The sequence below is a fragment of the Biomphalaria glabrata genome, chromosome 12 (assembly GCF_947242115.1).
Source record: "Biomphalaria glabrata chromosome 12, xgBioGlab47.1, whole genome shotgun sequence".
NCBI classification, from domain to species: Eukaryota; Metazoa; Mollusca; class Gastropoda; family Planorbidae; genus Biomphalaria; species Biomphalaria glabrata.
In genome coordinates this window covers 18997878-19016364 of record NC_074722.1, presented here as the reverse complement: position 1 = coordinate 19016364, position 18487 = coordinate 18997878, and the positions used below count along the sequence as shown (strand labels likewise).

General features: G+C 35.7%; 1 protein-coding gene and 1 long non-coding RNA gene across 2 annotated transcripts in view; both read left to right on the top strand.

The window, feature by feature from the left end:
- Window positions 1-18487, top strand: part of LOC106071341 (hillarin-like) — a 101709-nt gene that overhangs the window by 57441 nt on the left and 25781 nt on the right. The gene's annotated exons all lie outside the window — the stretch shown is intronic.
- Window positions 7123-15228, top strand: LOC129921977 (uncharacterized). The gene is made up of 2 exons (XR_008773905.1): window positions 7123-9395; window positions 14741-15228. It is a non-coding gene; the product is annotated as an uncharacterized LOC129921977 (long non-coding RNA).

Below are 18487 nucleotides of genomic sequence, written 5' to 3'. Positions count from 1 at the left end.
ACGTATCTTTTTTTTTAAAACTTGGTGGATGATCAAGTTGTCTGCCCTTCATTTTGTTGTGTAGCTTTTCTGCTCTATTTATTTATTAAGAAAGAAAACAAATATTAAGATATAACAAACTCATGTTCATTTTTAAAAGTGAATTCTATCCCTGAGTATCAGGTATTCATGCTAGACGGTATCAAACTATATTCATTCAAAGATAAGTTCTCAACCATAGGAGGACAAAGTCTTACAAAAGAGGACAAAGTTATACAAAGGAGGACAAAGTCTTACAAAGAAGGACAAAGTTATACAAAGGAGGACAAAGTCTTACAAAGAAGGACAAAGTTATACAAAGGAGGACAAAGTCTTACAAAGGAGGACAAAGTCTTACAAAGGAGGATGCAGTGTTAAAATGGCGAAATGTTTCAAACAATCCAAAGAGATGTGTCTCCTCCCTACACATTCACATAATTCGGTCACTTCTAAACACAAAGAGAAAATGACGTTATAGCAAAGATTGGCTGGGGGGGGGGGGGAGAAGGTTCACACTTTTGGACACCCCTCACTCACCTACACCCCTCACTCACCTACACCCCTACACGAATGAGATTCAGGTTTGTGTAGAGACTCATCGCTTACTTTATGGATGCATCGGTACAAAAAAAACAACATTGAGTTCATTCCCTTGACATAAGCTTTAATTAAAGTGTTTTTACAGTTTTCGGAGATTTGCAGTCTGAGTCAAAAGTAATGCCCTGCCGCGGAGAAAAACATGGCCAACTTTCCATCTTGATGGATTCCATTGTGCGGTATCCAGTATCCCGTACTATCCAAGAGTAAATGTGTTCTTCCTGCAAATGAGTTCACGAAGAAGACTTTAGTAATCTCTTCACGTGAACCTCTTTAATCTCTTTCACGTCTGCATCCAATGAATCGAGGCGGAGGAATAAAAGGTGGCACTATTTTTCTTCTTCACTACTCGCCTTCTCTCTCTCTCTCTCTCTTTTACTTCAAAGGTTAAATCCTGCGCAGTCGTGATGCGGAAATAAGGCCATGGAAAAAATGGCTTCGGTTTGCATAAGAAGTTTTTGATTCTTCCGTGTTGGAGCATCGTGGACATGAGAACAGATGGCAAGGGGGGGGGGGAGATCTAATTATGAATGCTTTACATTTCTTCCCCCCGTAGGTTCCCCTACCCACCAACACTTTAGATTACACCTTTATTTTGTTTCGTGTTATAGAAAGATGTTTTTCTGGATCAATATGAAGATCTTTCTTGCTCAATATAAAGTGTTCTCTTAGACTGAAGATCTTTTTTTTTTTGCTCAATATAAAGTGTTCTCTTAGACTTAAGATCTTTCTTGCTCGATATAAAGTTTACTTTCCTAGTGTGATTGGTCCCAAGAAAAGTTACAGTGTAACGAGGTGAATACTAGTTACGTAACGGTTGACTTGGATCGTACATTGATCTAGCATTTATCTGACAGTTTTCATACATGCAATCCCATAATCCTACTTTAAGCTTTTTACATAGGACACATCAGCACAACAGATAGATAGATAGATAGATAGATAGATTAACAGTGCTTTTTTGTAAAAAAAAATAGGTGCCGGTACTCAGTGATTAGGTGTCGGTACTCAGTAGTTGATTGCCTAAATTTTAACTACTAAAAATTAATAATATACGTTAAAATACAAGAAAAGTTTTTTTTTTTTTTCAAAAAAGGTGCCGTACTGGTGCGTACCGTCCTAAAAAAAAAGGCCTGGATAGATAGACAGATGATAGATAGATAGATAGATAGATAGATAGACAGATGATAGACAGATGATAGATAGATAGATAGATAGATAGACAGATGATAGATAGATAGATAGATAGATAGACAGATGATAGATAGATAGATAGATAGATAGACAGATGATAGATAGATAGATAGATAGATAGATAGATAGATAGACAGATGATAGATAGATAGACAGATGATAGATAGATAGATAGATAGATAGATAGACAGATGATAGATAGATAGATAGATAGATAGATAGATAGATAGATAGACAGATAAAAGACACGGATTTGCTATTCAAATACATTACTAGATGCTATTTAAAGACCAACCACTAAAACGGACATGACGTCAAAGACCACCAGAAGGTCTGTGATAATTGGGAACAATCCACCCCTACTACGTCTTTGTCTGTTCTGAAAAGGTCACATGAGGTCACCAGAGTACGCCCCTGGTACAAATACATTTACATCATTGCTTTGTCAGGGCTCGTGTTTCCGACCATTAGAGTGCTGGCTTTTCAAGATGTGTGCAGTACTTGCCTAAAATGTTGCTCTGAATTGTGGGATAATTGGTTGGATTAATGATTACTTCAAGAAATGTACACAATTTAAACAAGCAATGAAAACTTTGGTTTCTCTAATAAAGTCGTGGACATTAAATAAAGGACTCCATGCTAAATTATCTAGTGAATGAAATTCTCCTAATGTTTTAGTTATTCAATAGTTTTTTAAAGTTTTGGCAATACCCCTAAGGACCCCCTAAGGCGCGAGGCCTGGTGCGGTAGCCCTATTCACCACCCCCTAATCCCCTCTCTGGCAATCAATATCACGTCTGTGCTACAATCTCTATTGTACATTGACCAAACGAATTCGATACTATGATTTAAACATTGTGCATTATGTCGAATTTCAAAGCTGAAATGTTAAGTATTTTTTCTCTATTGAAATATTAGATGAAGTAGTTCATTCAAACATTCACACACACACTGACATAGCTCGCTCCTTTCCACATACGGGACCGTTGAAGAAGAGACCCCCGCTAGAGTGCCTCCATCTTTATTAGTTCGTCACTAAATACAAAATATTTTGAGACTTCTTGTAAAACCCAAAGAAATGAAAATAGATTTTCGTCGGAAAATATGCCATTGTTTCTGTAGCTGGAGAGAACTTTTACTTTGATATAGATATAGATATATGTATATATATCAACCTTTTAAATACCATGGCACTGTCTTAGACAATAAATTAAAAATTTTGCTGAAACTGCTGATCAGTAGGCATTACAATTACTAAGAAAAATGTTCCTCCTTTAGTGTTAGAGAAGAGGCCTTGTCAGTATTTTATCACGCTGACATCTACTGTATGTTAAGATTCAATATCTCTGCTTGGTACGGCAATCTGAACATTCAAAATAAACTTCATACAATTCTAAATGCTGCTATTAAGGTCATCGGCCTCAGACATCGGCCTCAAAAATCGGCCTCAGACAAACCCTATTTGGGAAGCTGTTTGGGAAAAACATTCAGAAGAAAGCTAAAAAGATTTTAGAAATTAAAAAAAAAACCTCTGGGTCAGGATTTTGTGATTTTAGAAACACAAAAGAGATACAAAACACCGACTACAAAGACAGACACAAAAACTTCTTAGTTCCCCTTGGCCAGTAAATCATGAAATACAGTTCAGATATCTGATATAAACATTTCACATGCACACAATTGCACAAAGACTATTTCCTTATGGAACATAAAGATTATTATTATTTTTATTATTATGATGATGATGATGATAAATGCATGTGTTGCAGAGTAATTCGTATTTTTAAAGTTTTACTACCGAGTGGGACCATTTCACACATAGCTAGCACTAAAATAAGACTATTTGATTGACTTCCAAGAAAAAGACTATCAATCGACTAGGAGTATACCACAAGCTAGGCAATTTACGTCTTGGACCAGTTCACATCAAGATATTCAGGTCAAAAGATCCCAAGAAAAAAATTCTCGACCAAACAGGAGTATCCCACTAACTAGACCGGTCCAGTCATCTGGGAAACAGGTCACTAACTAGACCGTACAATCATTAGGGAAACTGGTCACTAACTAGACCGGTCCAGTCATTAGGGAAACAGGTCAGTAACTAGACCGGTCCTGTCATTTTGTCACTAAGCTCAGTACTCACTGTCCGGAAACTACAACTTTAGGGCCGATAACTCTCTTGCTTTTTGTAGAGTTTCTCCAGGGATTTGAATTGTTTCTCCCAATCTCTCCGTCTGTCAGTCTCAGATACAACTTCATTTGGATTACAATTTACTTTGTCTAGGACTCGATCCACCTACAATGTGATTCCTTGAACTACAGGCTTGGGTGTTGAACAGACTTGCTTGCAGTACTTTTGAATATTGGTAGTTTTAAAGTGAAAAATACTTTGAAAGCATTGATACATTTAAACATTTCGATACATCGATTTCTGTTTCTTTCAGAACGTTGGCTAAAAGTATTTCTAAATACTGACTTTACTGAGTTATAGAGACATCAGCTGAAAGTAATATAGCATAGAGCTATAGAGACCTCAGCTGAAAGTAATAGAGCATAGAGCTATAGAGACATCAGCTGAAAGTAATATAGCATAGAGCTATAGAGACCTCAGCTGAAAGTAATATAGCATAGAGCTGTAGAGACATCAGATGAAAGTAATATAGCATAGAGTTATAGAGACATCAGCTGAAAGTAATAGAGCATAGAGCTATAGAGACCTCAGATGAAAGTAATATAGCATAGAGCTATAGAGACATCAGCTGAAAGTAATATAGCATAGAGCTGTAGAGACATCAGCTGAAAGTAATATAGCATAGAGCTATAGAGACCTCAGCTGAAAGTAATATAGCATAGAGCTGTAGAGACATCAGCTGAAAGTAATATAGCATAGAGCTGTAGAGACATCAGCTGAAAGTAATATAGCATAGAGCTGTAGAGACATCAGCTGAAAGTAATATAGCATAGAGCTGTAGAGACATCAGCTGAAAGTAATATAGCATAGAGCTATAGAGACATCAGCTGAAAGTAATATAGCATAGAGCTGTAGAGACATCAGCTGAAAGTAATATAGCATAGAGCTATAGAGACCTCAGCTGAAAGTAATATAGCATAGAGCTGTAGAGACATCAGCTGAAAGTAATATAGCATAGAGCTGTAGAGACATCAGCTGAAAGTAATATAGCATAGAGCTATAGAGACATCAGCTGAAAGTAATATAGCATAGAGCTGTAGAGACATCAGCTGAAAGTAATATAGCATAGAGCTATAGAGACCTCAGCTGAAAGTAATATAGCATAGAGCTGTAGAGACATCAGCTGAAAGTAATATAGCATAGAGCTATAGAGACATCAGCTGAAAGTAATATAGCATAGAGTTATAGAGACCTCCGCTGAAAGTAATATAGCATAGAGCTGTAGAGACATCAGCTGAAAGTAATATAGCATAGAGCTATAGACACACACACACACACTTTTGTTTTAATTTCCTTTCGATTTTTAAGTTTTAATAGAAGCGTGTTTTTTTTTTTTTACTTTTTTTTCACTTTGTATTATTATTTTTATTATTACTTTTTACATTCGTACCAACATTTCCCTAATGACCCCCCTAAGCTGAACACTTTCCAACTTGTTGACATTGAAATCAATCTTCGACCTTACTTAGATGTGCCTAAAACGTAACACGAGACCATGCCTTGAAGTCTTCGCCCTTACTTAGATGTGCCTACAACGTAACACGAGACCATGCCTTGAAGTCTTCAGACTCAAAAGAGCGGAACCAAATCGATAGGTCAATGAATGGCAAGGTCAGTTTTAGAAGGGTCATTTTTTCAGAATGACCTGGAAGTGGACAGCTATAGTAGGACAAGATGTTAGTGTGACCATGGCTAGACTTGACATTCGTTCTGTTACAATGTAATTTCAGGTCAAGGTCAGGAAATAAATATAATCATTTATTGTTAACTAGCTCTTAAGTTTGAAAAAAAAAACCACATATATTTATTGATTTTATAGCGTCACCATAGCACTACTAGCTTTTGCATCTGACGTCACCTTCAATTACATCTTGAGTAATGTGTGTGCCATTCAGTCAACTACTCAGTGGCGTAGCTAGGGTGGGGGGAGAAGGGGAAAGAATTAGCCGATCCACCCAGGTCCCTAGTTGAGGGGGGCCCCCAAATAAGTGTTTTTTTTACATTTAATATTAAATATTAAGCAAAATGCAGGGGTCCCCAAAGAGTGCAAGTCCCCCGGGCCCCCAAATGATAGAAAATTCATAGCAACGCCCTTGCAACTACTTGCATCATGAAACAGTCATTAGACCGACCAGTCACCTCGTTAAAAAAGGATGTGTACATAGAAGAAAGGTCAAATAAAAAGTCAACAAGCGAAATATAGGAAAAAAATCTTTAAAAAAACACAAAAGGTATAGAAGGGGAAGAACCGCAAATCACATATCTCAATACTGCAGAAATAAACTCACCTTCTTTCAATATAAAACTAAATTAACTAATTGAAAAAATTGATAATAATAATAATAATTGGTTAATCTTTTTTTTTATTGATTCGTGAATTGTCATCAACTATCAGTAATTGCGCAACTTGATCTGAGATGGAGAGAATAAAAGGGGGAAAACTTAATAATGGAAATAACTATATATATATATACAGCCACATCTCTCAATAAGCAGCATTTATTTCTTTTTTGATACCAAACAAAGAATTAATTAACTAATTTGTTAATTTTTTAAATTGATTCATGTTTTGTTAGATATAAAAAAATAATTATGTGAAGTTTCAACTTGATCCAAGAATGGTTGTGGGAGAAATAACGTGTTCAAACTTTTGACCAGACACACAGAGGAAGGCCATAGAAGTTTTGTAGAAAGAAGAGAAAATTTAGAAGTAAATACGATCCTTCTTCCATCCTGGAGGCAGAAGACATTAGAATAGATTTATTCCCGGGAATCAATGACTTCCCAGAATTCCTAGGCAAATCAAAGTTGTCACCACGTTTAAGTCGTTGATGTCCAGTTTCATTTCAATTGGAAATAGCAAAGAGGCTTCTAGGAGGCCATCATGCTTCTAGTCTCAGTTCAATTGTAAATAACAAAGAGGCTTCTAGGAGGCCACCATGCTTCTAGTCTCAGTTCACTTGGAAATTGCAAAGAGGCTTCTAGGAGGCCACCATGCTTCTAGTCTCAGTTCAATTGTAAATAACAAAGAGACTTCTAGGAGGCCACCATGCTTCTAGTCTCAGTTCAATTGTAAATAACAAAGAGGCTTCTAGGAGGCCACCATGCTTCTAGTGTGTTAGACACCTTATTTATATAGGTTAGTTATTTTAGTTATTTAGCGACGCACCATGGTAGACGCATATTGAACGGGACTAGTGACGTTTGGGATATGTTGGGTTAGAGACCGGAAAATCAGTTAGCGATAGAACAATCCAGGGTAACGACGTGTTTAGTGACAGAGACTTCTACGGTGGCCCTTTATCATAATAAATACATGTTGAATAGTTCATCATCGTTCGACTACATCTCTTCACTTGTTAAAACAGGTGTTGTATGGTTCTTGTTTGACTTGTTGGTCAACTGCACGTAATACACCCGAACAATTACACCCAAACGATTGCAGAGTAATTGGTTGACTTCAAGACAGCCTGAACTAGCAACATCACAGTGGCGACCCCGAACCTCGAAGCCGGACCCCTGTTGAAGCCGAACATCGAACCGGACCTCGAAGCAGAACGTTTACTCAGGTGAGGGTCGTGCACTCGAAGATATAAGATTTCATCGGAGTACGGCTGAACACAGCAGTATCGCAGAGTGACTTTGTTCTAGATCTACAAGCAGTCGTCGCCTGTTTGATCGCACGTTCAACGAGCCGTTAACTCAGGGTGACCTTCGTCAGGACCGTAATCATCGCAACGTCTGGTCTACTTAACCAGTATAGTATCAAAGCCTGATCTTCATATGCTGAATCGACCTACAACCAGAGAAACCGTTCATTCATAACGGGTGAGAGATCGTTAGTGAACCTGTTGGACATATTTTTTTCTTCGTCATAGGAGCCACATCGAGTATCAAGTTTTACCTCGTCAGTTTCGAGAAGGACAGTTTGCCCGCTGTCAGAAGTATTGTGAGTACTACAAGTTTGGTAGCTAACTAAATCGAAATCGCTCTGTCGTCTTACCCTTGGAGAGATTCTTGTGGAGCAGTTTGCTCATTGAACCGGTTGCTTGCCACGTTTATAACGGTCACTGTGTTTAACCTTTGGAAGGTTAGTGAAGTAATCTTTATCAGTACTGAACATTGATCTATCTAGTATTCGTCGGTCTAGACCATACCTAGACTTGTTAGCAGTGAAGTTGTGGAAACAGCTACATCCACTTAATTTCGTTGAAAACCGTTAATCGTCTAACGGAACGTCGTCGGAGGTGACCTTGGTTTCACCTAGTCTACATTGGACAGTTGGTCTAGTGAAGCAGAGTACAACAGCAAACTTCGTCGTACTACCAGAGTAGCAGCAGAAGCAGTGAACTATTTTAGAAAGCCGTTATTCGTCAGCCCAGATCAAGTCATCGTCAAGAAAGTCGTTATTCGTCAGCCCAGATCAAGTCATCGTCAAGAAAGTCGTTATTCGTCAGCCCAGATCAAGTCATCGTCAAGAAATTCGTTATTCGTCAGTCGTCCAGATCAAGTTGCCGTCAAGAGACTGTTATTTGTCAGTAGTCATCTACACAAGTCAAGTCATCGCCAGAAGAACCGTTAACCTATTCGTCAGTAACTGTGTACACAAAGTCGTCGGAACTACACATACGGTCATCAACAGTCGTCGAAGAAACTGGAACATTTTGCTGTGGCATATCAGGACATCTGTGGCATTACGTGGGATACTGGTAGCACCGGAGAACAGAGTCAGAACTGGAAGAGAGGCAGTGGAATTTGTTGTGATCTAACATATTCGGGAGTCCGAACAAAGGGATCTTTCTTATCAAAAGCTAAGTGCCATTTTTCTTATTAGTATATGTTTAGATTGCCCTTAGAAATAGATTTTGTCTAAATTTGGTACGTTAGCCTGAGTAAAATCAGGTGGTGCGCCTTAAAACCCGTCGGGGTAGAAGACGTAATTTAGATGAAAAGCTATATTATACGTTTAGGGTTGTAATTTGTTTTGTTTGTGTAAACGTCATATCCGTTGTTGCCTGGTTACTTCGTGACGTTATCATTGTGTGCCATATTGTCACATCCCAACCCATAGTGATAGTCTCATTTAATTATTTCATTTGTTTATATTATTTTAAATTATTTATTTTTATTAATTTAATTAGATCTGTAATTTTTTTCACTTAATGATAGAAAGTGCGGGTAGGATTCTTTTACTGTGAATCAGACTAAAATAATTTTAGTTTGAGCGGTTAAAATCAAATATGATTTTGCCATGAGAATAATGCCGAAACTGGCTATGTAGTCAAACACTGTCGTCTGGCTAAATTTAGATCTACAAATTGTTGTACATCTCTTTGGTACAATTTAATCATCTAGACTCTAATTTGAAATATTATTAATTGAAAAATGAATGAAGGTAGTACATTCTAGATATATGTATCTTGTTGAAGATATATTTGACATTGTATACACATATTTGTTTCGTATGGTTAAATAGAACCATAATCTAATCTAGATCTAGACTCTAGACAGTCCTTGAATTTACTCTAGACACTTCACTGTGACTTCAGTCATACCAGATTTTAAAATTGATCATAGTTATTCATACTAGATCTAAAAGTCATAGTGCTCTTGATAACTATAGATCTAAATAGTATTATTATACATACTATAATATACTAGATTTAAATTTGTGTGTAATACTGGACCTAATATACAGATTTGAATATAACCATAATAACTCAGACTAGATTTACACATTTACTAAATCTATAGATAGAGACATAACATTTAAAATTTGTATAAAAGTGTGGAAAAACATAAATATAAAATAAGTTTAAAGTATAGCCATAACCAATATAGGCTAAGTAAAAATATATATAAAATATAAAACACAATGGCTACATCATCATATGTGGACCTTAAGGAGGTTAAGGAAACAGCTATGCAGGATGGAAAGGCCATGGAGTTAAAAGGAAAAGACTTAGCCGCTTATGTACAGCAAGTTGTGAGAGAAGAAATGGAACGTCAAGATAAAATAAGAAGGGAAAAAGAAGAGATAGAAAGACAAGAAGAACATCAAAGACAAGAGATAGAGAGGCAAGAAAGGATCAGAAAGGAAGAATATGAAAAGCAAAAAGAAGACCAAGAAAGGCAGAGAGAGCATGAAGCTAAAATGGAGAAGATGAGATTGGACGCAGCACAAGCCAGAGCCCAAACTGAACAAAGAAATAACACAAATAACTCAAATAATTATACCACTCAAAGAGACAACCCTAATTCACAGACATGGCTAAAGAGAAAAATACAAAGTTTTGATGAACAGAAGGATGACATTGGTGATTTCCTGAAAAGATATGAGGCAAAAATGTCTACATTTAATATGCCTGAAGAGGAATGGTCTGAAATACTGATAGACTTTGTTCATGGTCAAGCTCTAACAATATGCCAAAATCATGACCATCATATTGATGATAGCTATCAGGTTTTAAAAAGAGAGTTATTAAATGCATATGGTCATAATGCTACAACTTTTAGAAAGAAATACTTTGACAATATACCATCATTAGGAATAGAACCCCAAACTACCATTAATATGGAAAAGGATTTTTTCAATAAGTGGGTAAAATTAGAAAAAGTGAATAACTCTTATGAAGGATTAAAAAATTTTATTCTAGTGGACAACTTTGTAAATAAATGTGATCCTCAGTTACAATCTTTTATTAGAGAAAGAAACCCAAAAACTATAGATGAAATAACAGAAATAATGAGAGTATACAAAAATGCCTATCCAAATAAACCATTTTCTGATAGGGATAAGAGCAAAGTAGATTTAATAGGATACACCAAAGAAAATGTTGATAGAAGTAGAAATAGAAACAGATCAAATAGTGGAAATAGAAAATATAGTGAAATAACCTGTTTTAAATGTCAAGGAAAAGGTCATATAGCAGCTAACTGTAGAAGAGGGAATAGTAGGTCTGGAAGTAGAAATAGATACAATGAACAAAATAACAATAGATATAGGAGTAGAGATAGGAATGACAAGGGAAATTATAGATATAGGAGTTACAGTAGGGAATACAAAAATAAAGGTACAGATAGGGTATATTTCATGGAAGGAAATAGGAACAATTTTGCAGTGTACCCAGGGTTTGTAGATAGAATTCCGGTGGAACTAATCAGGGATTCAGGTTGTAACACTTTGGCAGTAAAAACTAAATTTGTCAAACCTCATTGGTATAAAGGGTTTACTAAGAAAGTAGAATTAGCAGATGGCACTGTAAGGGAATTTAAAGCTATAAGGGTATACATTGAAACTCCATTTTTCACTGGTTATTGTGATGGCATTGCAATACCAGAAATGAGATATGATATGTTAGTAGGAAACATAAAAGGAGTTAAAGAATGTTCAAGAAAAGAATTAGAAGACTGGCAAAACAAATACAAAAACATAAGACAAAATCATGAAAACATAGAAACACAAAATATAACAAGTATGATAATAACAAGATCAATGGATAAAAAAGATGAGAAACAGGAAAATACAATAAATGTAATAAGTAATGATAAAGAAAAAGAAACCAGTAATGTAATACAAATAGAAAATACAGATACTAAGGAAAGAGAGATAGAAAATGAAACACAAAATAGTCTTGAAACACAAATATCTCAAAGTGAAAAAGAAACAATACCCAAATTTGCATTAGAACAAATGAATGACAATATTATTGGGAAAATTTATTCAAGAATATCAGATAAAAACAATAATAACCCAATGGAGAAATTTTGTATAGAGAATAAAATATTGTTTAGACAAACAAGTAATGATAACAAGAAAATAAAACAACTTGTCTTACCACAGAAATATTGGAAAGATGTTTTAATCATGACACATGATAATAATTTAGCAGCACATAGGGGAGTAAAGAAATGTTATAGGAATTTGTCAAAACAAGTATTTTGGCCCAAAATGAAAGCAACAATCAACAAATACATAAACTCATGTGACATATGTCAAAAGAGATCTAACAAAAGTCTAGTGAATAAAGCACCTATTCAAGAAATGGATGAACCTACAGCACCATTTCAGAAAGTATCTATTGATTTAATAGGTCCTTTAATTCAAACTGAAAATAATAACAAATACATTTTAACAGTAATAGACATGTTTAGTAGATATCCAGAGGCAATCCCATTATCAAATACAAGTGCAGAAAATATCATTAATGCCATAACTCAAAAAGTAATTACAAGACATGGTATACCTAAAATTATATTGAGTGATCAGGGATCTCAGTTTAAGTCAGAACAATTTAAGAAATGGACTAAACAATACAATATACAACACATATACTCTTCGGTTTACCACCCGGAGAGTAACGGTTTATGTGAACGATATGGTGGATCATTAAAAAGATCACTAACAAAAATAATTCAGAATAATCAGAACAAGTGGGATCATTACATTAACTATGTACTATTTGCTCATAGAAACAACATCCATGAAGCAACACAATTTTCACCATATGAAATAATACATGGAAGAAAACCCAGAGATGAATTAGATGTTTTTAAAGAAAATCTAATAGACAATGAGAATAAATTAAATAATGACAGTGAAACAACAATCACAACAGAATTGAAAGAAATATGGACTCAAGCATATAACAACAATAAGAAGTACAAACAAAGTGCTCATGAGAATCTAAATAAGAAAAGACAATTGAAAACACTAGAAGTAGGAAACAATGTATTAATATTGATAAATGACCTGAAAAATAAAATTGGTAAACAATGGAAAGGTCCATTTAAGGTGATAAAACAAATTAATGATGTGAATTATCAAATTGAAATAAATGGGAAAATTAAAACATACCACATAAATAATTTGAAACTGTATCATGATAGAGAAGATGAGTTAATACAAAACATTCAGGAGGAAATAGAAAATAAATTTTCAGAAAGAGAAGAATGCTTGATGATAATAACAAATGAAAATCATAATGAAAATGATATTAAGGAAATACCTGTAATAGAAACAAAAGAGAATCAAACTTGGCAAAAGATTAATCTTAATAATCTAACTAAGGAAAAGTCAAAAGACATAACTAAAATAATACAGGAATATAAAGAAATTTTTTCCAGCATACCAGGAAAAACAAATATTATTAAACATGACATTAAAGTAACAGATCCAAAACCTATCAAGCTTAAGCCATATAGAATACCGCTACATTTACAAGACAAAGTAAAGAGAGAAATAGACAATTTACTAGAATCAGGTATAATTGAGCCATCAACATCTCCTTATGCTTCACCAATTGTGATAGCCAAAAAGAAGAATGGAGATATAAGGTTATGTATTGATTATAGGAAACTTAACAACATCACAGAATTTGACCCATATCCAATGCCAAATATAGAGGATATTTTACATAAATTAAATGGAGCAAAATTTTTTACTAAATTAGATTTAACTAAAGGTTATTGGCAAATACCTTTAACAGAAAATGCAAAACCTTACACAGCATTTGTAACACCATATGGTATTTTTCAATGGAATTATATGAGTTTTGGATTAGTAAATGCACCTGCCACATTTAATAGAATGATGAACATGATAATTGGAAACAAAGAAAATGTTATTTGCTATTTAGATGACATATGTATTTTTAATAATAGTTGGGAGGAACATTTGATAGATGTAAAAGAAGTATTCAAAATAATAAAAGAAAGTGGACTTACAATTCAAGCAGAAAAAGTAGAAATAGGATTGGAGGAAATAATTTTCTTAGGACATAAAGTAAATAACAACATGATTAGCCCTATTGAAGATAACATAAAGAAAGTACTTAATATTGAAATACCTACAACAAAAAGACAAATTAAAAGCATATTAGGAATAGTAAATTATTACAGAAAGTTTATAAAAAACTTAGCAGAAATAGTGAATCCACTAAATGACTTACTTAAAAAAGGAAAACCTCAAAAAGTAGTTTGTAATGAGGAATGTGTGAAAGCTATTGACAGAATTAAAGATGTTTTTAGTCATGAACTAATATTAAGACTACCTGATAAAGACAAAATATTTTATGTCACAACTGATGCATCTGGTAATGCTATTGGTGGTTGTTTAATGCAGAACTATGATAACTTACATCCTATATTATATGTAAGTAGAAAATTGTCAGAGGCAGAGAAAAAATATAGTGTCATTGAAAGAGAAGCCTTAGCTGTAATATGGGTAATTACTAAGCTAGAGAGCTATTTAATAGGAAGGAAATTCATTTTATTAACTGATCATAAACCTATTCAGTATATACAGCAAAAGAGCATGAAAAACAGTCGTGTTTATAGATGGTTCTTAGCACTACAGGAGTACAAATTTGAAGTGAAAGCTATTAGTGGATCTGTGAATATTGTAGCTGATCTATTGTCTAGAATGACATTGAAATGAAATACTTTTGTAAATAAACTATGATTATATTGAGTATGTAATATATATTAATATATTGACACCATTTATATGTTATGAAAAAGGGAGATAAGTAAATTTGATGTTAAGCATTTAAAAGTAAGTATGGATATATTTTTTTTTGTGTGAATCATTTCATATATCATTGACGAAAGTTAGTTCTATGGAAAAGGGTGAGTATAAAAGAAAAATGGACAAAAGCGTATAAAAGGGTGGTAAGAAAAAATGTATTGAATGTGTAAATAAAGTTTGTAATTGTTTTTTGAAATATTGTATTTTATCAGATTACTGCCAGTGAAGAACATTTGAGATGTGTAGGACATGCCCATAAGATGCCACATTTTCCTCCATGATGAACGGTGTACCAATGAAGATGATTTTGGAATGTTATGAACTGTTATGAACATTGAATATGAGGAACTGTCAAGATGAAGATGTCAAGATGAAGATGTCAAGATTTTATGTTTGTGGTCTTCCCCTTAAATTGAAAATGCCCTTGTAAGACTTGACAGTAGTGGAAAAATATTGACATATTTTTTTTTCAAGGGGGGGAGGAATCTGTTAGACACCTTATTTATATAGGTTAGTTATTTTAGTTATTTAGCGACGCACCATGGTAGACGCATATTGAACGGGACTAGTGACGTTTGGGATATGTTGGGTTAGAGACCGGAAAATCAGTTAGCGATAGAACAATCCAGGGTAACGACGTGTTTAGTGACAGAGACTTCTACGGTGGCCCTTTATCATAATAAATACATGTTGAATAGTTCATCATCGTTCGACTACATCTCTTCACTTGTTAAAACAGGTGTTGTATGGTTCTTGTTTGACTTGTTGGTCAACTGCACGTAATACACCCGAACAATTACACCCAAACGATTGCAGAGTAATTGGTTGACTTCAAGACAGCCTGAACTAGCAACATCACAAGTGTCAGTTCACTTGGAAATTGCAAAGAGGCTTCTAGGAGGCCACAATGCTTCTAGTCTCAGTTCAATTGTAAATAAAAAAGAGGCTTCTAGGAGGCCACCATGCTTCTAGTCTCAGTTCAATTGTAAATAACAAAGAGGCTTGTAGGAGGCCACCATGCTTCTAGTCTCAGTTCAATTGTAAATAAAAAAGAGGCTTCTAGGAGGCCATCATGCTTCTAGTCTCAGTTCACTTGGAAATAACAAAGAGGCTTCTAGGAGGCCATCATGCTTCTAGTCTCAGTTCACTTGGAAATAACAAAGAGGCTTCTAGGAGGCCACCATTCTTCTAGTCTCAGTTCACTAGGAAATAACAAAGAGGCTTCTAGAAGGCCACCATGCTTCTAGTCTCAGTTCACTTGGAAATAGCAAAGAGGCTTCTAGGAGGCCACCATGCTTCTAGTCTCAGTTCACTTGGAAATAACAAAGAGGCTTCTAGGAGGCCACCATGCTTCTAGTCTCAGTTCACTTGGAAATTACAAAGAGACTTCTAGGAGGCCACCATGCTTCTAGTCTCAGTTCACTTGGAAATAACAAAGAGGCTTCTAGGAGGCCACCATGCTTCTAGTCTCAGTTCAATTGTAAATAAAAAAAGAGGCTTCTAGGAGGCCATCATGCTTCTAGTCTCAGTTCAATTGTAAATAAAAAGAGGCTTCTAGGAGGCCACCATGCTTCTAGTCTCAGTTCAATTGTAAATAACAAAGAGGCTTCTAGGAGGCCACCATGCTTCTAGTCTCAGTTCACTTGGAAATAACAAAGAGGCTTCTAGGAGGCCACCATGCTTCTAGTCTCATCTTAACCAGATGATAATGTCATAGAATAGTGTTCCGAGATACAATCCTTCTAAGAAGCTGTTTTTTTTAAATCATAGACTACTACATTTGAACCTCAGATTGTCTAAACATCGTAGTTATTACATTGTCTGTCTCAGTTTGTTCAGAAGAGCGGTCATTCGTTTGTTCAGATGAGCGGTCATTCGTTTGTTCAGATGAGCGGTCATTCGTTTGTTCAGATGAGCGGTCATTCGTTTATTCAGAAGAGCGGTTATTCGTTTGTTCAGAAGAGCGGTCATTCGTTTGTTCAGATGAGCGGTCATTCGTTTGTTCAGATGAGCGGTCATTCGTTTGTTCAGATGAGCGGTCATTCGTTTATTCAGATGAGCGGTCATTCGTTTGTTCAGAAGAGCGGTCATTCGTTTGTTCAGATGAGCGGTCATTCGTTTGTTCAGAAGAGCGGTCATTCGTTTGTTCAGAAGAGCGGTCATTCGTTTGTTCAGATGAGCGGTCATTCGTTTGTTCAGAAGAGCGGTCATTCGTTTGTTCAGAAGAGCGGTCATTCGTTTATTCAGATGAGCGGTCATTCGTTTGTTCAGATGAGCGGTCATTCGTTTGTTCAGATGAGCGGTCATTCGTTTGTTCAGAAGAGCGGTCATTCGTTTATTCAGATGAGTAGTTTCTTACTTAACTACTCAGAAGGCCAGAGGGGGCACCAACATATTCTTAAACCCAGGCCCACGGGTACCCTGTTACCTCACTGCCCTTAGTCTGTAGAACCGTTGGAGCACCACACAAGATCAGTTTACCGTCTTTTTCTATTCCTCTTCCTCATTTGTCTTGGACAGAATTTCTTTCCACAACAGGCCTCCTGTCCATTCTGTTGTCTTCTTATCGCTTTCTCTGTCTGCCTCTTTTTCTTTTTCCTGGTACTGTTCCCTCTTTGCTATTTACTATACAGTTCCCTGTTTGCTATCTAATATACTTCTACTCTATACCTCTACATACGTCCTCTGGCTCTATTACTTCTATATGTTATACTCACAGCTCTATTACCTCTACATACTATTAGTACTATACTCACATCTCTATTATCTCTACATACTATTAGTACTATACTCACATCTCTATTATCTCTACATACTATTAGTACTATACTCACATCTCTATTATCTCTACATAGTACTAGTGTATTAGTACCCTCTATTATCACTACGCAGCATTTTAGAAAAGCACTCTTAGATCACTCCATCTGGTGGTTAGAATGTCAGCACGTGGACGACACGTGAGTGTTTCCACACAAACATGGAAACAAATAAACTCTTACACAAGAGAATACCACTCATGACTTATGGGTGCTGGGATTTGAAAATTTATTTGTCTAGGTAAGTGACTTTCTCCTGAGAAGGTTGAGATTATATGAAGCTATGCCCAGGTAAATATTCAAAGCTCTGGTCAAGACTATAAGGGGCGCCAGTTGTCACTAAATCTGCCAAATATTGCTGACGCTTTTGTACTGAGTCTTTTAAAAGTACAGTGAAGGTCAATAAAGTTGAAGCAATAATTTCTTGAGAATTGTTTAACATAAGGCTCATTGTAACTTCACGATACAAATGAATCGGCATTGGAGTTATTCCCAACAGACATTGCATCAGCATTCAATATATTTAGTTGTTAGAACTAGATGATAACTGAGTTGAGCTCTAGTGAAGGTGTCGATACTGCCACGCGGATTTCTGTCTCTTTTGTGATCTTTTGTGTCTTTCTCCTCAATACACGTACGCCCTCTCTTGTTGTGTCTTTCAATTCAATACATGTACGCCCTCTCTTGATCTGTCTTTCAATTCAATACATGTACGCCCTCTCTTGATCTGTCTTTCAATTCAGTACATGTACGCCCTCTCTTGATCTGTCTTTCAATTCAATACATGTACGCCCTCTCTTGATCTGTCTTTCAATTCAATACACGTACGTCCTCTCTTGGTGTGTCTTTCTCCTCAATACACGTACGCCCTCTCTTGGTGTGTCTTTCTCCTCAATACACGTACGTATTCTCTTGTTGTGTCTTTCTCCTCAATACACGTACGCCCTCTCTTGTTGTGTCTTTCTCCTCAATACACGTACGCCCTCTCTTGTTGTGTCTTTCTCCTCAATACACGTACGCCCTCTCTTGTTGTGTCTTTTTCCTCAATACACGTACGCCCTCTCTTGGCTTGTCTTTCTCCTCAATACACGCACGCCCTTTCTTGGTGTGTCTTTCAATTCAATACACGTACGCCCTCTCTTG